At 43.5% G+C, this 27,698-nt stretch overlaps 1 long non-coding RNA gene across 1 annotated transcript; it reads right to left on the bottom strand.

The window, feature by feature from the left end:
- Positions 1 to 14,045: 14,045 nt before the first annotated feature.
- On the bottom strand, positions 14,046 to 19,621 carry LOC128348272 (uncharacterized). Its single transcript, XR_008318043.1, has 3 exons — positions 19,550 to 19,621; positions 15,887 to 16,008; positions 14,046 to 14,316 (listed from the first exon to the last, which is right to left on the bottom strand). It is a non-coding gene; the product is annotated as an uncharacterized LOC128348272 (long non-coding RNA).
- Positions 19,622 to 27,698: the final 8,077 nt, after the last annotated feature.

Genomic DNA, 27,698 nt, shown 5'->3' with positions numbered 1-27,698 from the left:
TTGCTGGAATTATTGCTAAACATCTCCCTCCCGCACTGCAGTGTTCACAGTCAATTTACTTTGATTTCACATTTGTATGCCACTTTCTCACAAATACATTGCACTCAAAGTAGCTCAAAAATGATCACAGTAACAATACCATCAAAAACTCATATAAATAATATGTTAAACAATATACTATCTATAAACAACATCCATATCAGCAGAACAATACCAAAAACATAACAGCATGGCAATAAATCCAATACAACAAATCTAAAAATAATAATTCACTGGACTACCAACTCCACTTGATCAGTGGAGGCTTGGGGATGGCTCACAGAGGCACATTCACCCACTGATGCTTCCAGCCTCACAGAGGTACCACCACCAATAGAACATTCATGTTCTATTCATGTTCACATCTACCTCAGATGTGCTGCTCTTCAATGGAATCAGTTTCCACATTCAGCTGCCAGTTATCAAGTGTCGCGAAATCAAGTGGTGTACATGCAAGTGTCAACAAGGGACGGGTACTCAGGGACAGGCCTTCTCCGTTGCTGCCCCGAGGCTTTGGAATGTGCTCCCTAGTAAGAGCCTCCCCATCTCTGACAGCTTTTAAAAAGTCTTTAAAGACACATCTGTTCACCCAGGGCTTTAATTAATATGGTTTTAATGCTGTTTTAAAATATTGTTCTAAAAATTTTAAATTGTTGTACTGTTTTAAACTTTTTGTTTCTGTTTTAACTAATGTTTTACTTTATGTTTTTATTTTGTTGTAAACTGCCCAGAGAGATAGGTTTTGGGTGGGATAAAAGTACGTTAAATAAAATAGATAGATAGATAGATAGATAGATAGATAGATAGATAGATAGATAGATAGATAGATAGATAGATAGTACTACAACTACTACAACAACCAACCCATAGTGTCACCCTTCCAGACTGTTATCTTGCAATGCCTAGTGTTAAATTAGGAGGCTCTCACACTGGCAGCTGTCTATTGGATCTGCTGCTGGACAGATGAACCTCTATTGCTATGGAGAATGTACTTCACCAGAAATAGTATTTAGAGCCACTTGTTGTCGCCCCCCCCCCAATAGCAGCAGAATATAGAGGATTGTGCCTTTTAAAGGGGTGCTCTACCCAACTAGTTCTGTTCAGTTGACCAGAGATAGCTATACTCTATTTCGGCTCATATTCTTTTTCAGAGTGTAATTACATAGGAAACATAGGAAACTGCCATATACTGAGTCAGACCATGGGTCTATCTAGCTCAGTATTGTCTTCACAGACTGGCAGTGGCTTCTCCAAGGTTGCAGGCAGGAATCTCTCTCAGCCCTATCTTGGAGAAGCCAGAGAGGGAACTTGAAACCTTCTGTTTTTCCCAGAGCGGCTTCATCCCCTGAGGGGAAGATCTTGCAGTGTTCACGCATCAAGTCTCCCATTCAGATGCAACCAGGGCAGACCCTGCTTAGCTATGGGGACAAGTCATGCTTGCTACCACAAGACCAGCTCTCCTCCCATACATGTGGTCAATGGGGCCAAAATAGTCAGGTAGAGTACCCTTTTAAAAGGCACAATCCCCTGTGTTCAGTGCAAAGGAACAGGGCATAGCTAGTGCTTTTCTTCTCAGCATGTGGGCAAAGCACAGAGGAAGAGCAGTACTTTAATATGAATGGTACTGGAGTGCAGTGCTGTGTTGGGTCTTGAAGCACACTGCTGTTGTTTGGAATGGTAACAGCAAGCACACCCATCATCTGCTCCATGAAGATTCTGTGAAGGGTCCAGAATCCATGCTCCCATTCCCAGGCACAAGTGGTATATGTCAGAGGCATTTACAGACATGTTAGTCTGTGTATCCTCTCATGGTGAGAAACCATGGTAAGAATCATCCCATGTCACAGAAAAAGAGCCTGGAAACTACAGTTAACTTCAAAGCAGAGAAAAGAAGTGTTTTAAAATGTCTGCTTTAATCTAATGTGCAAAATAGAAGTCTGTTTATAATAGCCCAGCTATGAAGTATTGATTGCATAGCTCAAGTTATAAAGCAGGGCTGAGGAACATGTCTGAACCCCTGGCAAACCTCATAATTTGGCATCGCAGCTGTGCTATTGAGTGTAGGACTCTTCAGCACTGGTTAATAGCATTATATAAATACTTTTGTATTTATATTTTTTGATTGCAGTAGTAAAAAACTGTTTCATAACAGTAATGTAGGACAAGTGTGTTCTGCCTTAAAATTGCAGTCTATGCACATTGCAATTTTGAAAATTATCCTCCTGTTATAAGAACATAAGAACAGCCCTGCTGGATCAGGCCCAAGGCCTATCTAGTCCAGTATGCTGTTTCAGGCAATGGCCCATTAGATGCCTCTGGGAAGCCCACAGGCAAAAGCTAAAGGTGCGCCCTCTCTCCTGCTGTTGCTCCCCTGCAACTGCTATTTAGAGGCATCGTGCCTCTGAGGCTCGAGGTGGCGTACAGCCACCAGACTAGTAGCCATGATAAACCTGCCCTCCCTGAATTTGTCCAAGCCCCTTTTAAAGCCATAGAAGTTAGTGGTCATCATCATATCCCATAGCAGAGAATTTCACAGATTGATTACCCGCTGTGTGAAAAAAATATTTCCTTTTGTTGGTCCTAAATTTCCTGGCCTTCAGTTTCGTAGGATGTCCTCTGATTTTAGTGTTGTGAGAGAGGGAGACAAATTCCTCTCTGTCTACTCTCTCTACTCCATCCATAATTTTATACACCACTATCATGTGTATAAACATGATAGTTTATAGTTTATAACTATAACCCCGTATTTGCCTCTTTTCCAAGGTAAAGAGCCCCAGATGCTGTAGCCTAGCCTCATAAGGAAGGTACTCCAGGCCCTTGGTCATTTTGGTTGCCCTCTTCTGCACCTTTTCCAGTTATACAATGTCCTTCTTAAGATATAGTAACCAAAACTGAACGCAGTACTCCAACTGGCCATACCATAGATTTGTATAAGGGCATTATTATATTAGCATTTTTATGTTCAATCCCCTACCTAATGGTCCCTAGCATGGAATTTACCGTTTTCACAGCTGCCGCGCATTGTGTTGACACTTTCAGTGAGCTGTTAACAATTTCTTTTGCCAGAGTCTATGTTCCTTTCTGTTCTCTTCATTTGGGCAGGACTTTCACTTTCTGAAGAAAGTCCTCTTTCCTTTTATAGCTTTCATGATTCTACTTGTTAGCCACGCTGGCATCCTCCTGAACTTGGTGGTACCTTTCCTCCTTCTTGGGATACATTCCAACTGAGTTTCTATTATTGTGGTTTTAAATAAGTCCCATGCTTTCTGGAGTGATTTGATCCTCCTGACCTTTCCTTTCAGCTTCCTTTTTACCAGTCCCCTTATTTTTGGGAAGTTTCCTCTTTTGAAGTCCCACACATCTGTGTTGGACTTCCTTAGCAATGCTCCACTCACATATAAGCTGAATTGGATCACACTATGGTCACTGTTCCCCAGTGTTTCTACAACTCTGATAACTCACACCAGGTCCTGGGCACCACTCAGGATTAAGTCCAATGTTACCTTCTTTCTGATTGGTTCTGCAACCAACTGTCCTAAGGCACAATCATCTCGCATGTCTAGAAATCTGACCTCTGTCACGACCCGCATGTGAATTTACCCAGTCTATGAATTGGTAATTGAAGTCACCAATTATTGTAGCTCTGTCTCTCTTTGACACCTCATTGATTTGCTTCTCCAACTCCAACTGTCATTTCTATATAGTGTCTGTGGACTTAGATCCACTTCATGGGCAAATGGGAAGTGTAGCTGCTGTCTAAAACTGAGGTTCTATGATGGTGGAGAGGCTCATGTAAATAGGAGAAATCTTTATTAATATCAGTAGTTATAATCTCAGTAGTTATAAACTGTAGATAGATAGATCTTGACTTTCACTAAAAACAGCAAGGCACCGCACCAATACACAGTAAAGTACAATAAGCAATAAATTGCACAAATAAATAATAAATTGCACAAATAAAAGCAGCAAACTGACCTGCACCTATTAAAGGGCCTCAGACATGAATTAAAAAGCACAAGAGAAGAGAACAGTATCTCTGGTGCTTAAGATAGCATAGATAGGCAACGCCATGTGACCCTGTGTAGGAAGAGCTGTATAATTTGGACACCATCACAAAAAAGGCCCTCTCCATGGTTACCTCTGAGTGCAGAGGCCCTGGAAGTACTTTAAAATGGGAGGAGGGTTCAGGGCAGTCAAGGAGGGGGAGTAGACCTTTACTCTATTTCAAAAGATAAGAGTGAGCTGTACATTGGTCTGATATTAATTAATGTAAGGGATCCCAACTGTACTGAAAAGGCATCATTCATGAATATTTGTAGACTAGTAGAAGAACTAAAAGCTCACCCTTCAGGACTCAGCCTATCAGCCACAGTGATCTCCCTCCCTCTTTCTCTCCCCACATTAGCTCTCCTCAGCTCACTCAGCTCAGCTGTGCTCTGCTCCCAAAGCATAGCAAGCCTGGCTCTGCAGTCAGTTGCTGAGTCCTAAAGAATGAGCTACCCACCCACCCCGCTCTCTTTTATCAATCACTTGATTGTAATCAATCACAGTAGTCTTTTTTGCCTGGTCATCACAGGGGCTTAACCACTCTCCAGCCCCCATGCCTGAATGAGGTATGGTAGCCAGAGAAGAACCTTAGAACTGTTGGGAATTCTCTCTGGTAAGAGAATCCCTTTTTCATTATAACAGAGTGCACAGAGGCACAACACAGCGGAATTTGGTTAGGCATGTGTGTATGCTGAGAGTAAAGTAAGTTGGAGCCAGATCATCGTTTCAAATCAATATATATGGCATTTATTAAAGAACTCAATTCTAGATAGGAAAGTGAGGAGTTAGGATCTCTAATCTATTTAGCTAGCTGGATGCAGATGGATTCTGCATCTCTGCACACATGGTGCAGGGAGAGGAGCTTTCATGTTGCAAGGTAGAAGGAACAGGAAGAGAAGGGGTAGAGGAAGTGCAAAGCAGGAAGGAAGCAAGTTAGTCCCTGAGAGTAGCAATCTACATTCCAAAGGGATAGTGTCAGAGCAGAAGAGAAGGGATGACCAATGTCTTGACTCTCTTGCCCTCTGATTCACTAGTCTGTCCTCCACTGTCATTGAGACAAGAGACAGCGTATAGTCCTTCACTTCCAACACCGCCTCTCAATGTCTCGTGACTCAGTTCACAAGATTCATTTTCTCTCTCAACTTTTCAAAGCAGGGTCTTGGTAGTGGCTTAGTGAGTAGATCTGCAAGCATTTCATTTGTTGGGCAGTAGATCAGTTTGATTAGTCCATCCTTCTGCAGATTTCTCACTACATGATACTTCACATCAATATGCTTGGTATGCCTCTTTACATCTTCTTGTCTGGAGAGTTGAATGCAGCTTTGGTTGTCTTCATACACTGGTATGGGCTGTGGTACATCTGTACCTAGATCTTTCAGTAGTTGACACAGCCATGTATCTCGTGACAGCCCTGTGCAGCTGATACATATTCTGCTTCAGTGGTTGATGATGCTGTTATGTCTTCCTTGGTACTTGACCAGCTTATGGCTCCATCTCCATAGAAAATTATGTGACCGCTGGTGGATTTCCTTTCTGTTAGGTCTCCACCCCAGTCTGCATCTACTTATGCTTCTAGTTTTGGTTCACTGTTAGCTGGTAGCTTGAGCTTAAAGTGTGCAGTACCCTTTAGGTACTTAACAGGTCTCTTAATTGCATTCCAGTCCTTGACTGTTGGTGATGCAGTCTTTCTGCAAAGCAAGCCAACTGCTGTACTAATATCTGGCCTAGTGAGTGTACTAATGTATAGAAGCTTACCAAATGCTTCACGATATCTAAGGTTGTCGGATAGTGGCTCAGTTTGATCTTCTTGCCTTATGTATTTCACTTCCATTGGAGTTGGTGTAGGATTCGCATCTTCCAATCTGAGCAGGTTTATCACGTCTTTAATTTTCTGTGCTTGGTTGATAAGGAAACTTCCATCTTTCTCTCTTTGTACTTGAATGCCCAAGTAGTGTGCAATGTTGCCAAGTTTCTTGACTTCCACATCTCTGTTCAGATGATGCATTATTTCCTTGGTGTCATCTGGATTCTCATAGGCAAGAATCAAATCATCAACCTACGCCAAAATGTAAGTCCATTTGCCATCTCTGCATTTCGTGTACAGGCAGGGATCAGCTTCACTTCTTTTGAAGTTTGCTTGAAGCAGCATATCATTTAGTTTTGTGTTCCATGCTCTGGCAGCCTGTTTTAAACCATAAATACTCTTTTGCAGTTTTCATACAAGGTCCTCTTTGCCTTTCTCTAAGAAACCTGGTGGTTGTTGCATGTAAATGTCCTCTTCTAGTTCGCCATGCAAGAATGCAGTATTCACGTCTAGGTGTTCAACACGCATTCCTTTGCTAGCAGCAATACTTAACAGAATCCTTACTGTGGTGTGTTTAACCACTGGTGCAAATGTCTCATCATAATCTTCTCCATATTTCTGTGAATATCCTTTCGCTACTAATCTGGCTTTGTAGTGCTGAATCTCACCATCAGCATCATGTTTGAGTTTGAAAAACCATTTGCAGCCTATAACTTCCCTCCCTTGAGGTAACTTACTGTAGTAAGAGTCCAGGTTTTGTTTTTCTGTAGAACCTCAAGCTCTTCAATTGCAGCTTGTTCCCACTTCTGGGCTTCTGGTTGTGGTAGCTGGGATATTTCCTCCCATTATGAGGGTTCTGGTTGTTCTGGCGTTCTTGCAAGGTAGGACAGTCTCGGGGCAGGAACACTTCTGTTTGAGTGCATTGATCACCTCACCTCACCTCTGTGGTTTCTCCCATTATCTCAGGTGCGTCTGGTGGATCGTTGGGGGTCTCTGTGTCGAGCTTGGTTGGATCTGGATCTGCTGTCTCCTCCTCCTCAATTCTGCTGAGATCAGGAAGCATAATCCAGTCATCAGGGTGTTTGGTCTGGTTGCTTGCTTTGGTGTAGGCCCCCTCTGAAGATGTAGCTCTTTCATTCTCATCAAAATACACTGATCTGCTTATGGTTATCTTGTTGGTGTCAGGATCCAGAATTCTGTAGCCTTTGACTTGCGCTGAGTAGCCTACAAAAATCCCTTTTGTGGCCTTAGCCCCTAACTTAGTCCTTTTCTCATTTGGGCTGTATGAGTAAGCCATGCTCCCAAAGACACACAAATGTGTCATGGATGGCTTATGACCATGCCAAAGTTCATATGGTATTGTTCCTATAGGCTTTGTGTGCATTCTGTTTTGTATGTATGCAGCAGTCATGATGCCTTCTCCCCAGAGTTTCTGTGGGAAGTGTGCATCAGTAAGCATGCATCTTATCATATCCAGGAGGCTTCTGTTCTCTCTTTCTGAGACTCCATTTTGGGACGGATTGTAAGCTACCGTGTTTTGATGCACGATTTCATGTTCTCTCAGGAACTGCTTGTGGTGCTGGACATATATTCTCCTCCATGGTCTGTGCGCAGGATCTTTGGCTTCCTCTCAAATTTGTTGCTTGCCATGGCCATGTAGTCCTGGAGTGTCTCAAGCATTTGTGATTTCTCCTTTAGTAGAAATACAAGCATGTATCATGAGAAATCATCTATGAATGTAGAAAATATTTGAAATTACCTATGGTTGCTGGTAGTGGTCCAGATATATCGCTGTGGATCAGCTCCAGGGGTCTTATGGTCTTCCTTTCACTCTGCTTAGGAAATGGCTTGTTAACTGCTTTGGACTCAAGACAACAAGCACAGTTAGTCACAATGTCACATGGTAAAAAATCAATGCCATTAGCTAAACCTCTTTCCTTCATGTTCTGGATTGACTCATAGCTCCTGTGTCCCAGGCGTCTATGCCAGTTGCAAGCAGTTTTCATGCGGGCATGACTGAGCAAGGTTCACTTCATTGGGGCTGGTATGCTTCAGGTTTGGACCGGGCCGGTCTTTCTCTGTCTGTCTTTGATATAGGTTGCTCCTGCACGCTGTACAGGCCTTTGCATTCAGAGCCTACAAGGCAAACTTCTCCATTCTGGGTAACAACACATTGTCCATTTCTAATATACAGTTCACAGCCTTGTTTCTCTAGCTTGGATACTGAAAGCAAGGAGCTTGAGAAGTCAGGAATATACAAAACATCTCTCACAAAAAACTCATTAATTGATCCATCCAATAACTTGCAATACAAAACTCCTTTGCCTTTCTTCTTTGCTTTAATTGTAGTATTATTGCCCAAATGAACAATCTCTTCAGGAATATCAAACAGTTCAGTATAGAAAATTAAGTGGTTTGAAATATGGACTGTCAAACCTGTGTCCAGAATAAACTCTTCATCGCCTTCCATCAGGCAAACATTGAAATTCTTATTTGAATAATCAGCACGCTTAAAGTCCTTATTTAAATTTCTCACAGTAAAATCAACTCTTCTTGTCTGATTCTTGGGACTGTTCGCCACCTTGTGGCCAAATTGGTTACATAGAAAACATCTAAAAGCATTAGTCCCAGTTGGCCTCATTCTAGGAGCAGTCTCCCTGCTGGCGGTCATGTGACCTCTCTCTCTGGTCTGAGTTTCCTTGGCAATGAAGCCAGACCTCTTTTTATGCAAATGTGGGGGGGCCATGCGGCTTCCTCTTGCAGCATTCCCTCCCCACCTTGGGTTTCCTCCTCTGGTATGGCCAACTGTTGCCTTAAGAGCAAAGTTATTTGCCAATTCACCTTCATAGTGAGAATTCAAAACTTTCCTTCTGTTTGCCTCAGAAGATATTGTTTCCACTGCTCTCTCAAAGCTTAGAGCGGTGTGGACTTCTAATTGGCTGATTATATTGCTATAGCTGGGCGGCATGCTTAGGAACAGAGCTTCCAATTTCTGACTCTCTGTAAATTCCTCCTCTGCAGCTTTAAATTGTGCAAAAATGTCCCATAGCAGTCCAACATGCGTGGCAAAACAGCCTCCATCTTTATACTGGAGATTCTGCACTTTCTTTCTCAAGTTAAAGGTGTATGCCCACCCCTTTTTCATATGCAAGGAATCTAGCTTGCTTAGCATTTCCTTTGAGGTCTCAAGATCACATATAGTAGAAAGATAGTTTTTACTCACAGAAGCAGCTATCAAAGCTTGAGCTTTCGCATCCTTGAGCAGCCATATCTCTTTAGCAGTATTCTCAGCAGCTATAGTTTCATTTGTGGGGGGTTCCTATTCAGTTACTTTCCAAGATACGTACTGACTAGCACGTTTATGCAGGGGCATACCAAGGTTGGAGTGGGCCCGGAGACGAGATTGTAAAATGAGCCCCTCACTACCTTCCTTTCCTTCATTTTAATAGAGAATCTAGCAGTTAGTTGAATCTACATCCAGCACTAAAAAACAAAAAACCCTGAGTTCTTTCAAGGCAGACACCACCAGCACCACCACCACTCAACTTAAGCCCTATTGGTCCTCCTGATACGTCATCTCAAGCCTAACACCAGGATTTGTGGCTTGTCCTTGTCTCTCTTTAACATTCAGCCTGAAAAAGATAACTTAAACATTTGCTTGTGATATTTTAGTTGGTCCCAATGAAGGTATTACCTTACTTTGGATGCTTTCCCTTAACAGACCAATGGCCACCTACTGGTCAAATTCTGGCCACCCAGTATTTCAGGGGGCCTATCCCAACCCTATCTGACAATGCCATGGATTGAACCTGGGACCCCGCCCCCCTCCTACATGCAAAACATGTGCTCTTTTACAGAACTAGACAAAGGTACACCACAGTTAACACAGATTAGGGATTCTAACATAAAACACAGAACACTGGAAAGCAGAACTGCACAAACAACTAGTCAAAGGGAACCATGCTGGTAATGAACACCAAGGCTGAAAGCTAAGCAATTAGCATAAGGCTGGTCATGGTAGAAATGGGTTTGGTTTTTTTTAACTTGCTCTTGTTAAATTAGTGGGAATCATCAGCTTTCTGATGCCAATCTACGCAGTGCCTGCTTCTGCTTTAACATGCCACAGGGCTCTTTGGCTGCTCTTTGCCCCTCTGCTCTGATTCTCACCCTCTCACCCTGTGCTGCTGCTCTTCTGCTTTGGATGTCAGCCAGCCCTCAGCACCAGTATTCCACCTATTTTCTTTCATCCATGTGCAGAATGAGTTGTGTTTGGGGCACCAGTATCAAGGCAATGTATGCACATCTTGTGTGCCATTATAGATACAAGTTCACACACACACATATCCACAAATATGAAAGAAAAAATGGATTTCACAGTTTTTTCCTTTCTTCCACTTCACATTTGCACATATATCTCAACCAACTGATAGGGAACAGATTCAGTCCTGAACAAAAAAATATCTTGAGTTCATCCCAGTGAACACAGGTTTACTATGGGGTAAGTGTACGTGTGTGTGTGTGTGTTTAGTTTATGCCAGCCAACCTTAATAATGTTTAGCCACTCCAGTATTTGTTTCATAGCTGAAATAAGGAATTTAGTCTCCTTTGTCTCCTGCACTCAGTACCCCACTTAGTTAAAAGCCTGTTTAGATTGTTGGATGAGAATTGGGTTCAAATCCTTCCATACTCAGCCAGGAAGCTCAGGAGATAACCTTAAACTAGATACTCTCTCTCATCCTAACCTCACAGGGTTGTTGTAAGAATGAAAGTAGGAAGAAAGAATCATACAAACACTACCCTGAGCTATGCCAACAGAAAGAGACGTCACCCACCAGCAATCAGTAATCAGTTTAGACAATCTCTCTCTCTCCTAATTTGATTTCAAACCAGACAACAGAATGGAATACATGGAGTCATCCCAGTTTCTTGGGATTTAAGTAGTAAGCATTTCAGGGATAGGAGAGAAAGGCAGCTTAAAAAAAATATCCCCATAATCAACTGATTTGCAAAGCCTTATTTTGCTGCAAGTCTCTTGGTTGTTGTTTTTTTAAAAAGCATTTATTCAGCAGCTCTTTAGCCCTTTTGATGACTCAACCTGCAAGATCCCAGCATTGAACATCAACTGTTCTCTCTACCTCCATCATGCTTACTTTTAAAAATACAAGTTTCTTTTACCTTCCATCGTCCCTCCCCTTCTTGTGAGACAGCAGTACCAAGGCAGCCACCCCACCCACCCCTTTCTCATATTCTCTCCCTCTTTTTTCATTTGTTTTCTTCATATTCCACTTGTATGGTTACTTTTAAAAATAAACGTTTCTTTTCCTGTCCTCCCCCTGCCTTGCCTTCTTGAGGGTCAGTCAGCACAGCAGAACCAGGCAATTATGCAGCCCTCAGGCAGTTTCTTTTCCTTGACATTCTTCTCCCCCCTCCCCCTGCCTAATACGACTTGCATTAACTTTACCCCCCTGCCTTCTTGTAAGTGAGTCTGTCAGCAACAAAAACGAAACAAGGCTTTTATGCAGCCCCCAGACAGCAGCTCAGCTTCAAAGCTCCAGCACTCCCTCTCGCTGCTGCTGCTGCTGCCTGACTCGTGCCTGCCTGACGTCACTCAGTCGGCATGCTCTCAGTTGCAGTGAGAGAGTCTGCGCAGAGCACGGCCAGCCAGGAGCAGCCACGCTGAGAGGCAGGCAGGAGGCAAAAAGAAGAAGAAGTGAGTATTGGGTCACTTTGCTGCTACCGCAGCAACAGAAAAAGGAAAAGAGTAAGACACTGGGGGGGGGCGGGGGAGAGAAAGGGCAATGGCTGGCCTGGAGAGCCCTCAGAGGCTGTGGGCCAGGAGACATTTGTCTCCCTTTGTCTAATTAATGGTATGCCCCTGTTTATGTGGGAGAAAACAGTCTTTCAGATACCTTGGTTCAGAGTAGTTTAGGGCTTTAAAATCAGGTTTAGGTTTGTAATAAAGGTTTCGACAAACAATGATAAGAGAATAGTATTGTAAGCTTATTTGCCTCAGCTTATTTACCTGTAAACCACGAAGTAGTTACTGCTTCCCATGGAAACAGAAGATATTGCTCTGCATTGTGCACATGACCAACAGGGGGGAAAAGACCATATTATTTACCAACAGTAGCATTGTGTTGGCTTGAGGATATATAGGACTGTGAATAGGAAAATGTGAATAGGAGTGATGAAGGAGATGAATGAAGTGGAGGAAAGAAAGGTACTTCAAATAACAGAAAGGTGGAGAGCAAATGTGGAGTTCAGCTGTAGTGATCAGCCTCCCCTCCCCCTAAAGAGTTAACAGGGAGTGAACTCTTGTCTTGACTGACATACTGGTGAACTCAATGGCAGCCAATCAGTATACCAGGTGTGTGGGACCTAGAGAGCAGTTGTAGGGAATTCTGGGAACAAGAAGGGTGGTCTTTGCTGGAGAGAAGCGCATGCAGAAAGGCTTAGTGAGGGGCAATGGAGTTTTGCTCCCTCATGGTCGAAGCCAGCATGGAGGTTTCTCCCATGGAAAAACTCTGTAGATCCATAGAAGAAAGGATTACAGGAAGCTTGATTCCCATTGGGAATTGGATCAGTTCAAGGGAAAGGGGATTCAGCACAGGGAGCAGTTTGTTTAGTCAGACTGTGTGTTAGGAACTTATATTACTTTGTATGTGTATGCTTTTGCATATTCGTGATACTGTTCTATTATTGTTTACCTGCAACGTAATTGAAATAAGAAACACTAACCTATGCTCAACACACCTAGGGCATTGCAAAAGCCTCTGTAAACATTTAAGCGTGCATAAAGACAACCTATTTTTGTAACTTACTAAATATTTTTAACTGTATCTAACAGCTGAGAGCTTCAGACGAAACCAGTCTGTAGTAACTGAAAAAGACTCTGAGACGAGTCTCACAATCAGTGAGACTCTCCGGGAAGGGGTTTGTGGGGAGAGCAGGCTTAGCCCGCTCTCCCCGCAGACAACCAGGAAAGCAGCCCTAGGCAGCCGGATCAGCCACCCACACGACTGGCGGCTCCATGGATTGGGGACCATGTGGCCCCCAGAAATTCCAGGATGCCCTGAGGGAGCGCATGGAACATCCTGGAGAGACCCCCAGGGTGGGGAGGCTTGTTTCAGCCTTCTGATGGGGGTCTCCTCGTGTGTTGCCACGGCACGGAGCCACACTGCGGCAACACACGATTGAAAAGACAGGGTTAGCGGAGTGCTCACTCTGCTAATCTCGTAAAGGGCGGGGGGAATTAGGAGGGCTTGCTGCCAGGAGCTGCACAGCTCCCATGGCAGCAGACGATCGGGCAAAAGTGGGCTAGGCTTCCTTAGCCTGCTTTTGCCCGATCGTGAGAATCCCCTCTCTGTAACCATTTAAGCGTTCTTAAGTGCAACCTATTACTGAAACTTGAGACAACCTATTTTTGTAGCCTTTCGAATAAACATTTTCTTTGTTTTTTTCTACTTTTTGCAAGCGTCTCAGAGTGGATTTTTAACTCAGTAGAAGGAGGGAGATTTCTCTGGTGCAAACACATCCTCAGGAGCTCAGCAGCTATCAGTTTTTTTCATCCAGTGTAGGCGTACACGTGGAAGGGTTTTTTCTTTGTTTTGTATTTGCCCAATACTTAGTTACAGAGGGACCTTGGATTAAAGCAATCCACTGGTCCTTTTCTCTGCAAGTTTTAGGGTGCTTGGTGGCAGCATTTTAAATCTACCGGAAATATAGAAAGGTTTTATAAGATGCCCACCCAGACAGCTCAGCAAGGATGACTCAGAATTTTCTTTCCCTCATGTGAGCTACCTCTGAGACAAAGGCTTTAATCTTTAATGGAGAAAAATGCTGGATCTTCTCCCACCAAGCCAGGCACATCCTTCTCCCACCAAGCCAGGCACAACCTATTCAGCCATGAATAAATTGCTAAATAATAATTATAACTGAATCAGCTAAAAGCAAGCACAGCTGCCCTATCTTGCTGTGCTAGAATAGCCAGTCTCCCATTTCTGCACAGCCGGGGGGAATAGTTTGCAGAAATTACATTCACTTTGGGTTCCATATTTATTTATTTAGAACATTTGTCAGCTTATTCACAACATGCACGTGGTAATTCAAAATAAAAATATTTGTTGGAATGTTTTATTTTCACAGCAGGGTCGATGAGTAAATGGTTAGAGCTAACAAAAGGTACATTGCCATTCTTAGCAACGGATCGCTGCAGAGGAGAAGCATCCAATAGTCTTGCCAACATTTTAGGATCAAGGCCTGTGGGGGCAGCAGATGGAGGAGCAAAAGATCAAATACTGCAGTGATGAGTAGGAATGTGTGACACATGGAGACAGGTAGAAAGGACACTCTCTCTCCTTTTGGCATCATCTGGAAATGACTTTCCCTCCCATCACTACCCATACCACAATCATCTTCTTCTGCTTCTAGAAAAGGATAGAAAACAGTCCACAAGCATACAGTCCTTGAAACCATCAAGGTTATTTATTGGTATACAGAACCCATAATGCATATTGCATTATTAGATAACATTCCTCAATTCATTCAGCTGCATTCAGCTGAAGCAACAGGAACAGTAACAGAACAACCTGCAGTGAAATCAACCTGGGCTCTCTCAGGGCATTTATCAGAGTAATTGTTCCCATTTCTGGCAGGTGAATCAGTAACATGACCAGAAAGCAGTGACATTTCATTTGCACATTGAAAGCTTTAATAAACAAAATCTGTGGCTTTAAAGAAATCAGTGTTGATCAAATTTATTCTTGTTTCTAATACCACATCTACACCAGGGAAATGTATAAGCAAAATTCCTGCCAATTCTAATACAAGTCTAGGGCAGAGCCATCTTGGATTAAACATTAACATCAGGGTGTAGCTACAATTGAGCAGATGGGTTCAAAGAACCCGGGCCCCTGAGCTCCTGAGGGCCCCCCAGCTCCACAACCCCCCCTATTTTCTTCATTATCTCCCTCACTCCAAAGGGCCTCCAGGGAGAGGGGTGAACTTTGGCCATTCCCCCTACTTATGCCCTTGATTAACATCCTTGTATTCAGGTCTTTGCTGCTTTAGCACAAATTGACTTTTTTTTAAAATGCAGGCATCTGAGCTGACTGCACCATCATTGCAATTTTCAACAGGCCAAGTGTTCCTAGCATGGCCTCCTAATTTTGATTCTCTACATTTCAGTGTGTGACAGAGAAGGAGGATAGTGCAAACTCTTCTATTTATAATTTTGCCCTCCATCCACACACTTGACATTTCCAACAGCCTGTCTGATATTTTGACTTGGATGTCCCATCACCATCTCTAACTTTGGTTTGTGCTCTAGCTGTTCCCCACCATGACTACTGAAGCTCTCTTCTCTTTGGCCTTCTCATATCACCCTTCAGTACTCTCACTTCTATACATAACTCCCCTGCTAAAATAATTCATCTCTCTCTTATTGCTTAGAGACTGTATTAACAAGACCTGGGTGGATTAGCTGGTTGATCTCTCAGTTGTGTTCTCAGTACAGCATAACATGCGCTTGATGGCTGGAAGTGGAGGTCACATTGGTCTAATGTGGGGTCACAGTGGTCAGCATCTCAGTTGCTAAACTTCCTATAAAGACTGGCATCAGTTTGGAGTATTATTTGAACCTAGTGTTGGGCAATAAGAATAGATTGGGAATTCTGCTGGTGTACTTACCACCCCACTACCAAGTATCTCCCTAACTGAACTGACAGAAGTGGTCTCAGTGTTAAAGATTCCTAGGATGACTGCCTTGAGGATCCCAGAATCCATACTGTAGCTACCTTATCAGGGGGACTTCATGGCCACCATGACAACCTTAGGGCTGAGCACTGGTCACCTTGATGGATGGCTTATACTAAGAGGACAGTGTGATCCTGATAACTCTCCTGAATCTCAGCAGCCTTCAGTATAATCAATCATGGTATCCTTCTAGAGTGGCTGTCTGGATGGGGACTGAAGGTGCTGTGCTTTGGTAGTTCTTACCTGGACAGTCATTTCCAGAAGGTTGTGCTGAAGGATTATTGTTCTGGCCCATGACAGTTATGTGATGGTATGCCACTGTACTCTATTGTCTCTATTGTCCCTGGGCCTGAAATTTCCATGATCTGGAGACAAGATTAAAGGCTTGATCTGAAGACAAGGAGGAGGCAGAGTGGGGGGGGGGGGATTATGTAAGCACAGACTCTGCATATTCCCACTCCAATGGAACCTCTGAACATCAGAAGCTAGACCTAACATCCTCTCCACCACATGAGCATCTTATAATAAGACGGATCTTATTTTTGTATTTTTTATTTTTTAATGTAAACCACTTTGAGAATTTTGTTGAAGAGTGGTATATAAATAGGAGGAGGAGGAGGCGGTGGAGGAGGATATCATTCTACCTTCTTCCTCCAACTCTGAGGACAACACAGCCATAGTCCCCTCAGTGCTGCTGAAGCCAATACTTGCAAAATTGGGCAAAGTCCCTGCAAGACACAGACTATTTTTTTCAAAGAAAAGATACAGCCAACCATTCAGATTAAGCTGTGGCCAAGACAACCATCAATTAAGCCCCAGACCCTTGCTGGAGCAACATCGAAGCCTATTTTGGTGCTAGTATCAGCTGCGGTACTGATCCCTTGTTTATACTCTTGCCACTGATCATATTCTCCGGTCTAGCTAGGATACCTGCTCAGCCAATGACCCAAATAGAGCAGGGTGTCTATTCTATCCCCCATGCTATTTAGCATCTTCATGAAGCTTCTAACTAAGGTCATTGAGAGTTTGGGAGTTCAATGTCATCAGTATGCTGATGATAGCCATCTCTTTTTCTCCTTTTCACTGAATTCAGGTGATGCTGTGGATGCACTAAACTGTGCCTGGGATAGAGCTGTGAAGGCTAGGGTGTGTGTGGAAAAATTAGTTTTTTCTTCCTCCTCTCCACCTTGGCTTTGTGGGGTGGTTCTGAAAAATTGGGGGAAATTTATTATGAAATTTTATTTTGAAATTATGAATATAATATTTAAGAAAAGGTATTGTGTACACAAACTGGCAGCAGCTTCCCCAAGGTTGCAGGCAAGAGTAGTATCTTGGAGATGCCAGGGAGGGAACTTGGAACCTTCTGCATGCAATCATGCAGATGCTCTTCCCAGGGATTTGTACTGGGACTGGTGTACTGGGACCGGATGAAAACCCCAAACTTCAAGTATACGCGGATGGGATCTAAGCTGTTGGTGACTGACCAGGAGAGGGATCTTGGGGTCGTGGTGGACAGCTCGTTGAAAGTGTCGACTCAATGTGCGGCAGCTGTGGAAAAGGCCAATTCCATGCTAGGGATCATTAGGAAGGGGATTCAAAACAAAACTGGTAATATTATCATGCTCTTATACAAAACTATGGTGCGGCCACACCTGGAGTACTGCATACAATTCTTGTCACCACATCTAAAGAAAGACAGTGTAGAACTGGAAAAGGTGCAGAAGAGGGCCTAGAGCACCTTTCTTATGAGGCTAGGCTACAACACCTGGGGCTATTTAGTTTAGAAAAAAGACGAGACATGATAGAGGTCTATAAAATCATGCATGGAGTGGTGAAAGTGGATAGAGAGATATTCTTCTCCCTCTCACATAACTCTAGAACCAGGGGTCATCCCATGAAATTGATTGCCAGAAAATCTAGGACCAACAAACGGAAGTACTTTTTCACACAACACATAATCAACTTGTGGAATTCTCTGCCACAAGATGTGGTGATAGCCAACAAGCTGGATGACTTCAAGAGGGGTTTGGATAACTTCATGGAGGAGAGGTCTATCAACGGCTACTAGTTGGAGGACTATAGGCCACCCCCAGCCTCCAAGGCAAGATGCCTTGGAGTACCAGTTGCAGGAGAGTAATAGCAGGAGGGAGGGCATGCCCTCAACAAGCTCAACTGCTGCCTGTAGGCTTCCAGCGGGATCTGGTGGGCCACTGTGTGAAACAGGATGCTGGACTAGATGGGCCTTGGGCCTGATCCAGCAGCGCTGTTCTTATGTTCTTAAAACCAGCTCTCTTATCACTTCAAAATGTACTTCAAAATGTAATATACTAAACATTATTAACGTTATGAGCAGAGCAGGTTATACATAATAAATGCTCCTAAAGAAACAATGAAGCTATTTCCACTGTCAGTAGAAAGCGGGCTAATGGAGCCTAGCCCCCTTTTTACTGATCGGGGAAACCACCTGGCTCGCAGGCAAGCCAGGTGGCCCACCTAATTCCCTCTCCCCTTAAATGAGGTTAATGGAGCAAGCACTCCGTTAGCCTCATTTTTTTTGCTCATGTGCCGGCGCAGCACGTGGCGACACATGAGTAGACCCCCAAACAGGAGGCTACAGCCAGGGGGACTTGGGGATCTCTCCAGAATGCCTCGCAAGCTCACACAGGGCATCCTGGAACTTCTGGGGGGCACGCAGCCCCTGATCCCCGCCGCCCCAACCAGCTCCGTGATGGAGCATGGAAGTCATGTGGGCAGCCAATCCAGCTGCCTAGGGTTGTAGGCAAGATCATCTGCGGGGGAGTGGGCTAAGCCTACTCTCCCTGCAGACCCACCAGAAGCTCTTCTCCCTGATCGTGAGAAGAGCTTCAATGTGATTTTTTACCTGTAAAAGGTGCTAGGAAAAAAAAGTATTACATGTATTTCAATTTTTCACAAAATTTTTGGGGGCGGGGTTCAGAGAAGAAAAGGGAAGGAATTGGTTTTTTCCGTGACTTCAGAATTTCTGGAAGTTTTACATCTCTTGTCTAGAATCTGTAGTGGACAGGATGAGTGCCAATAAACTGAACCTCAGTCCTGATAAAACAGAGATGGTTAGTCGCTGGTTCTTCTGCCTTGGGTTGTAGTGTTTGGCCTGTTCCGGATAGCATTGCAAACTCCCTGAAGGATCAGGTTTGTATTCTGGGCTCGGTGTACTATTAGTTCTATCCCTTTCTCTGGAGTTTCAAATGGCCTTTTCAGCATGAAGTGCCTTCCACCACCTACAGCCTGTCCTGGACAGAAAGAGCCCATCCGCAGTTATTTATGCTCCGGTAACATCCCAATTGGATCGCTGTAATGCATTGTATGGGAGTGTTCTTGAGGACAGTTTAGCAGAAACAACTGTTGCTACAAAAAAGGGCTTCTAGGTGACTGGCCTGTGACTGGCCTCTCACTAGACATAAAACAGTTGCCTTGGCTCCCAGTCTGTTTCTGGATGCCAGTTCATGGTGCTAGTCTCCATTAAAGCCTTATATGGCTTGGGGTTGGGTTAATGTATGGCTCAACCAAGTTCTTCCACACAAATTGCAGATATCTTCCTCAGATTTCCTTCTTTAGGTTCCTACCCACCGCCTACAGAGGTTAGACAGGTGACAGCCCATGATAGGGCCTTTTCAGTTGTAATGCCCCAATTTTGGAATGCTCTCCCATGAAAGGTTCACCAGGCACAAATCTGATGGCTGACATCCTGACTCAGTTACTCAACAGAAAACCCACTGAAATTAACGGAACAAGTTAGCCATAATTCACTTGAGAGAAATTTAGCCAGGATGTTGGCCAATGCTTTTTCAGAGCCAGGTGATGATATTTTTATTTGCCCAGGCTTTAAAAGATGCTGAGGGTGAGGGGAGAAAACCTCAAAATGCTTACCTCCCCCGCAATCTCCCTGTCGTTGCTGGGCAGCGGATTGCCTGTTCAGATGACTGCCGGCTGCTCCCAGCAGCATGGAGGTTTGGGGGCCAGGAGGCCCTGGAACTCCCATAATGCTCTGTGTGAGTGTGCGGTGCATTATGGGGAGGTCAGGAGGCTACTTATTTGTAGTTGCTGGCAGCTGCGCAGAGCCCCAACACACCCTCAGTTAGCCAGGGGTAAGAATGCGCTTGCACCCTTAACCCTGCTGCTGCTCTGCCACCAGGACTGCACAACTCCCAGTCATTCGCACACACACAGCAAAGATCGGGCTTGGCTGCCTAAGCCCAGTCTTTGCTGTGTGTGTGAACAGCCTTGCTGTGTTGTATATGGTTTAAATCTGGCTTTCTGCTTTTATATCTGCTGCTGTTCTATACATTTGTGTGTGTTTATTGATAAATGAAATGGGTTCTTCATTTTGATAGCTGCTCTGAAAGTGTTTTCCTAAACAACAGCATAAAAATACATTTGATAAGCAAACAAAAACAAGCCCATATGACACCCCTCCTCAAATCTCTACACTAACTTCCCGACTCTTTCTGTATCCAGCGCAAACTCATTGTCCTTACCTTTTAAAGTTTTCCATGGCTATGGACTACTTTATCTTTCTGCTTTTTATGCCCCATACTGTCCCTGAACATTACTTTCACTCCTCCAACTCTACCACAATCAGCTATCCCAGAGTTCCTTGTTCTTCTTAGATTCTATCTATTTTCCCTTGCTGACCATATCCCTGAAATTCTCTCCTAGAATAGCTCTGCAGTGAAATCTTTCTCTCTTTTGTCAAATCCCTCAAAGCCCACTTTTTAAATTAAAGTCTAAGGCCTAACCCCTTGGTCTCCTCATCACCAACTGAAATGAAGCCAGTATGTGTGCCTATATCTGCTCAGATGTGCCTTTGTTTTCCTTACATCTTCCTTTCCATGCCTACCCAATGGAAATGGGGAGCTAATATGCCCCTATGCATCACTTGTTCATTTGTCACTATCATCATTTTGACCAATTTACTGAATGTTTTTATCAATTAAATGTATACAACAGCCTTCAAAGAGCCTGCAAGTAAATGTTTAATTAAATACATTTTTAAAAATCTAAAGCAACCATTAAAATCCAAAGCATAAAACAAAATTAGATATATGCAAGCAGGCTGTGAGCAAATGTAGGTATTTATCCCCATTTGCAAAAGTTGCACAACTCCTTTCAGTAAAGGAGGGTGGTTGCAAAGTTTGGGCCTTTTGGGTACAGGATTATATTTGTTAATCATGAGAAGCTCTAAGACAGCAGATAGCTTCAATAGCCATACTGTGAACTCCAAGATGCAGCCAGGCTTGTACTGAGCACCAACCAACAAGTAGCATCCACTGTTTAAAAACCCTTCCGCCACATGATTGATTGTGGAAAGTGCAGCTTAACTGAGCTGACAGATCTCTGTCTAGAATGATCTGATCTTGAGAGCCCATTGCGATTCTCACACTGACTCAGCTACATGACTTAGCTTCATCAGCACGGTTATAGCTTTATGAGACATGGCAAACACTATGTTAAGAGAGAGGCCAGTTCTGATGCATAACAGCCAACAGGTCAGAGAGAATACTAGAGAGACAATCCTCTTCTAGCACCCAGCGAATAATGTTGCTAACAATGTCGGAAGCTGAAATAGCACAACAATGGCATTGTGCTCTGGAGACTTTCACCCCAACAAAAAGAACAAGGCCTGCATTCACACAGACAACTTATTAGTCAAGAAGCCAGGGTGCATTCGCAAGTGACATGGAAGCCACCTTTTTGTCTGGAATTTGTTTCTTTTGAATGTTATTAATTTTGTACTGGACTGCTCCAGCGATTGGTCAGTCACAAATATATCCTTCCTAGGCAAGGGACTTGAGTGGGTAGTTGCTGTGCAATTCCAGACACTCTTGGATGGTGCCAATTATCTGGGCCCATTTCAAATTAATATATAAACGATAAAAATAAAGAGATGTAAGCATCTGATCTATTGCCTGCATGCTGAAACAAGGCAAATTAAGCAAGGCAAATATACCCTGATGGGGCTGATAGCCTGAGCTAGTGGTGATGGGCCAAAAGAGCACAGTTTGTTGAAAATGTTGACTCAGTGTGTGGTGGCTGTGAAAAAAAGGCAAAATCCAAGCTAGGGATCATTAGGAAGGGGATTGAAAATAAAAAATGCTAATATGATCATGCCCTTTAACAAATCTATTGTGCAGTCACATTTGGAGTACTCTGTGGCGCAGACAAATTCACGGAGGAGAGGTCTAACAATGGCTTCTAGGTCTATCTACTAGGTGGCTATAGGCCACCTCCAGCCTCAGAGGCAAGATGCCTCTAAATACCAGTTGCAGGGGAGCAACATTAGGAGAGAGGACATGCCCTCACTCACCTCTTGCCTGTTGGCCCTCCAGAGGCATCTGGTGGGCCGCTGTGTGAAACAGGATGCTGGTCTAGATAGGCACTGGACCTGATCCAGCAGGGCTGTTCTTGTGTTCTTATGTTCTTAAGGCTCAAAGTTAAGGGTGTCTTTCTAACCATGGACACTGCAACCAGGCGCGTAACAATGATAGGGCAAGGGGAGACAGTTGTCTGGGGGCCCCACTGCCTGGAGGGGCACCCCAGAGGCACCTCATGTGACTCCCCATTGCCCCCTGCCCAGCCCCAAGGCCCCTCAGCCACTTGCCCTCTTCGCTGTCTCTCCTGCTTGTTCTGCTGGCCCGCAATCGAAGCAGCAGGCAAGCTGCCAAGAGCTCCTTTTCTCCCGCCTCTCAGCTGATCGGCGGGTGGGCGGGGCTTCCACAGAGGCCTCCGTGTAGGCCACAGTGAAGCCTGAACTCCAGTAGGGCCCAAGCAAGCCAGGAAGGAGGAGGCAGCCAGAGTGTTCTCTGCAGCAGAAGACCCCTTGCTGCCCTGCTTAACCCAGACCAGCATTTGCCAGGTAGAGTGTGAACTCCTTTTTGTGGTTACCTTTCCCGCCCGCCCCCCCATATATAGGGATCTGCTTGCCATAGGGCTTAGATATGGGGGTGGGGGAGGAGGGACTGAGAAGTCTCTGAATATTTATTTTGAAACAGCTTGGAAAATTTGCTGACTTTAAAAAAACTATCTAAAAAGTCCTATAAGTGGCTTGTTTCATGGCAGAAAATTGCAAAAACTTCTGGAACAGTATTTTATTAATTTTATTTATTCATTCATTCAGTTATAAATGCACTTATGTTCAAGTTGTTTTGCAACCCAGAAGGTCTGAGTGAGAACTGTGAAGCATGTGTGGTGCTTTTATTTTATTTTTCTTGTGTGTGAACTGCTCCCCAATAACTTGCAGGGACTTCAGGGTCAATCTGGCCAACATGTGAATGCAGCACCTCCATTCCAGAGGAGATGTGTCTTAAAGGGCTTTAAAAGCCTCCTGTGAAAAACCTCCTGCAATCAAACTTGACTGAATTTGTTCAGAATTCTGGGAAAACAAACATAGGCTCACCCTGCATGGTTGAAAGTCTCCTTTGCTAATCTGCAGCAAGGGGCCCATTTTAATAATTCCTCTTTCTAGTGTGTTCTAGGCATTAAAAGTAATACAAATGTATAGTACTCAATGTATATCACTATATATTGTGACGTGTGTGTGTGTGTATTCAGTGAAATGTATTTGCAGGCAGCATACTTATTTTGGAATATCAGACTTAAATCCTTGGGGGCCTGGGGTGTGCGGAGGCCCTGGACTTTGGGGGGGGGCATTTTAAAATCTTGTCTCTGGGCCCACTCCAACCTTGCTACGCCCCTGACTGCAACCAAGTATATGTGGATATGGTGGTTTGGTTTCGCTGACTCAAAACGTTTTTCAATCAAGCCTAAATATCCTTGAAAAACACAAATGCTGCATTAGCTAAAGATTCTGAGCTGAATGCAGGACTGACTGGTTGAAATTGTGACAGCAGATAAATAGCCAAAGTCAGTGTAACACATGTAAGAAGTCACACACACCCCGCCCCACGCCACAACCATGTGATTGTGCACATGACCACCACAAGGAGAAATGCCATCATGAACTGGAGTGGGGGAGGTGGGGTCACTACATGGAGATAACAGCAGACTTTTCTGTGACGAGGCTGCTGCATTTCCCCAGTTGCCACAATTACATAAATAGCTATGACTGTCTACACACACACACACACACACACACACACTCTCGATTTCACATTAATGTTGCTTGACTTATGTCAAGACTTAGCCAGCGTGGTGTAGTGGTTAGAGTGCTGGACTAGGACCAGGGAGACCCGAGTTCTAATACCCATTCAGCCATGAAACTAGCTGGGTGACTCTGGGCCAGTCACTTCTCTCTCAGCCTACTTCACAGGGTTGTTGTGAAAGAGGAACTCAAGTATGTAGTACACCACTCTGGGCTCCTTGGAGGAAGAGTGGGATATAAATGTAATAATAATAATAATAATAATTGCCTTTACACGTGAGCTTATGGAGGAAAAGACAGCCCCTTGCACATGTGTATCTGGAGTAAACAGATCCACAGAATATAATTCAGATGCACATTTGCACCCCATAAAATTCTTTAATGCATAGAAGCTATCTCTCCTGTACAGTTCTCTTGAGCAAGACCCAAATTGTACCCAAATTCTCTTGTACAATACCCCAAATAACAACTAAACTAGCAACAGTGGAACTACTGTGAGAGGAGAGCTGGTCTTGTGGTAGCAAGCATGACTTGTCCCCTTAACTAAGTAGGGTCCACCCTGGTTGCATTTTGATGGAAGACCACATGTGAGCACTGTAAGATATTCCCCTCAGGGGATGAAGCCACTCTGGGAAGAGCATCTAGGTCCCAAGTTCCCTCTCTGGCTTCTCCAAGATAGGGCTGAGAGAGATTCCTGCCTGCAACCCTGGAGAAGCCGCTGCCAGTCTGTGTAGACAATACTGAGCTGGATGGACCAATGGCCTGACTCAGTATATGGCAGTTTTCTATGTTCCTATGTACCCCCTTCAAAACCAAGCACTTGGTTTTGAAATGCTGTACAAGAAGAGCAGCCAATGAGACTTTCTGTTCACTAATCTACCTTGTCATACCTGCCATATAAAAGAATAATTGGCATGCCAGCAGGTGTTCAGAACAGAGAATGGTCTGTTGCAAACTATCATTTTCATTCAGAAAAAGTTTTCTTTCTTTTTTAATGAAAAAAGTTTTTCATTAGAAAAAGTAAGATTACTTAGAAAAAGATATTAGCACTGGACTCATGGTATATATTATTACCTGGAGCAATGGTATAGTCTTGTTTTCTGTGTTAATAATATCATCAGTTCCCAGCGCAGGTTCTTACTTTGTTCAGCACCAACAGCCAACAAACACTCATTTTTCTTGACACTGTTCTCTTCCTTGATTCCTTGGTAACAAATAGACCTCTGACAGAACATATTTTAGGATCAGATATTCGGTGTAATCCACCAACATACAATGACAATGTCCTTCCTAATCTCCCTTGGGCAAACCAAGACACTGTTTTGGTTTCTTAAGTTCAAATGAAGTTATTGATTGATTGATTGATTGATTGTTATCGTTCAATTTTTATACCGTCTTTCATAAGCCATCCCAAGGCGGCTTACAAAAATTAAAATACAATAAAACTCCATAAAAATCACATTTAAAACTTTAAAATCAGTTAAATAGTAAAACCCAACTTGAAATTTGATGCCTTCCTTGGAATCTAAAAATGCACAGAGAGGGAGATTTGCAATTTCACTTTAGTAAGATCATAAAAGATAACAAAAAGGGAAAGAGAGATTGCATTTCTAAACTCGACAGGGACAGGATTTTTGCAGACTTTTTGTTTTTGAATATATTTGTACAGTTGAACTCCCAACATATTCTGTTAGGGATAGATTTTCACCTTGATCCGTGTTTTCGTTTTGGAATAATCCCACTGATCTCACTGATCAAAATGACTAGGTTATTACCCAGCACAGGTAAAAAGTGGAGGCGCGTTGCTTTAATGATCTGAGCTCTGAAACCTTTATCCTTTCTAAGGAGAGACTTTTAAGTCAACTCTGCAGAAAACTACAAAATTCCTAATAAATGTTTTCCAGTCAAGTCATACTCCTCTCCCTCCCTCCTGATTTCAATGTAGCAAAGTCTGAAGTTCAGGAAGGAGAATCTCACCTGTTTGTCGGGAAGTTTTCTGTTTTATAGCTATTTGCAGACACAGAATCTTCTAAGGCATTTAGCATCAGCTCTGAGACTTATGTTTATCAATATACAAAAAGAGAAAATCAGGAGGAAAGTAGCTCTGCTTGCACATCCTCATCAGTCTAATCTCCAAGGACAGTGGGATGCATATAATAGGGCCTCTCTGAAAGATCTTTTGGCCAGGCAGATTCAGAGATGCACCTAGGTAATTTTGGAGCCTGGATGTAAAGGCTTTTGGAGCTCCCACCCCCACCCAGAATATTTTAAACACATTTTTAATGCAACCACACCACCAGGGACAGACTAAAAGGATCTGAGAGGCCCCAGGGGGTGTGGAGGCCCTGGATTTCAGCCCCAAAATCCAGGAATAAGAGCACCTCTAGGCAGATTCATGTAGGAGGAGGTGATCCTTAAGGCTTAGTGTGTTCAAACTTCTCAGATATTACCTGCTATGTTGTCTATTACTTTTAAAATGTGGGGCTTCCACAATGCTCTGGGACTTTTACACACAGCAGGTTTTACTACATGTTTACTGGGAGGCTTTACCGCAAACTCAAAGTTGTCCCAAAAAACTGACACAAATAGTGGATTTTTTCACCCCGGATATAAATCAAGCTGCACTCTAACATGCAGTGAAAAACTCAAATTGTGTATGAACTGCTCCCCAATAACTCACAGGGAATTAAGGGTAAATCTAACCAATATGCAAATGGACTCCCTCCATTCCAGAGGAGATGCGAGTGAAAGGGCTTTAAAAGCCCCGTATGAAAAACTTCCTGGTAACACGGAGAGGTCTTCTCCATTGTACATTGCTCCATTTGAGAGCCAGAGTGGTGTAGTGGTTAGAGTGCTAGACTAGGACCGGGGAGACCCGAGTTCAAATCCCCATTCAGCCATGAAACTAGCTGGGTGACTCTGGGCCAGTCACTTCTCTCTCAGCCTAGCCTACTTCACAGGGTTGTTGTGAAAGAGAAACTCAAGTATGTAGTACACCGCTCTGGGCTCCTTGGAGGAAGAGCGGAATATAAATGTAAAAATAATAATAATAATAACAACAACAATAATAATAATTCAGTGGCTTAAGAATGGCAACTTGAAGAAAGAAACAGAGGGTTTAATACTGGCTGCACAAGAACAGGCACTAAGAACAAATGCAATAAGAGCCAAAGTCGAAAAATCCACAACAAACAGCAAGTGCCACCTTTGTAAAGAAGCAGATGAAACAGTGGACCACCTAATCAGCTGTTGTAAAAAGATCGCAAAGACTGACTACAAACAAAGGCATGACAAGGTAGTAGGGATGATACACTGGAACATCTGCAAAATATACAATCTACCTATAGCCAAAGATTGGTGGAACCATAAAATTGAAAAAGTGGTAGAAAATGAAGATGTAAAAATATTATGGGACTTTCGACTATAAACAGACAAACATCTGCCACACAATACACCAGAATAACTGTAGTTGAGAAGAAAGAAAAACAAGTCAAAATAATTGACATAGCAATACCAGGGGATAGCAGAATAGCAGAAAAAGAAATAGGAAAAAAACACAAAATACAAAGATCTACAAACTGAAACTGAAAGGCTGTGGCAGAAAAAGACCAAAGTAATCCCAGTGGTAATTGGCGCCCTGGGTGCAGTCCCAAAAGACCTTGAAGAGCACCTCAACACCATAGGGGCCACAGAAATCACCATCAGCCAATTACAAAAACCAACTTTATTGGGAACAGCCTATATTCTGCGACAATATCTGTAACAACACTGACAATAAAATTCAGCCATCCCAGGTCCTTGGGAAAGTCTGGATAAAACAAACCAGTCAATAACACCTGTCTGACTGTGTAAATTAATAATAATAATATGCTAGGTCAGGCAACAGTGGCATGAAAAGGCGGAGCCACATTCGCCTGG

The sequence above is a fragment of the Hemicordylus capensis genome, chromosome 2 (genome assembly GCF_027244095.1).
Source record: "Hemicordylus capensis ecotype Gifberg chromosome 2, rHemCap1.1.pri, whole genome shotgun sequence".
NCBI classification, from domain to species: domain Eukaryota; kingdom Metazoa; phylum Chordata; class Lepidosauria; order Squamata; family Cordylidae; genus Hemicordylus; species Hemicordylus capensis.
Note: the sequence above shows the minus strand (reverse complement) of the source record. Positions and strands in the feature narration are given on the sequence as shown.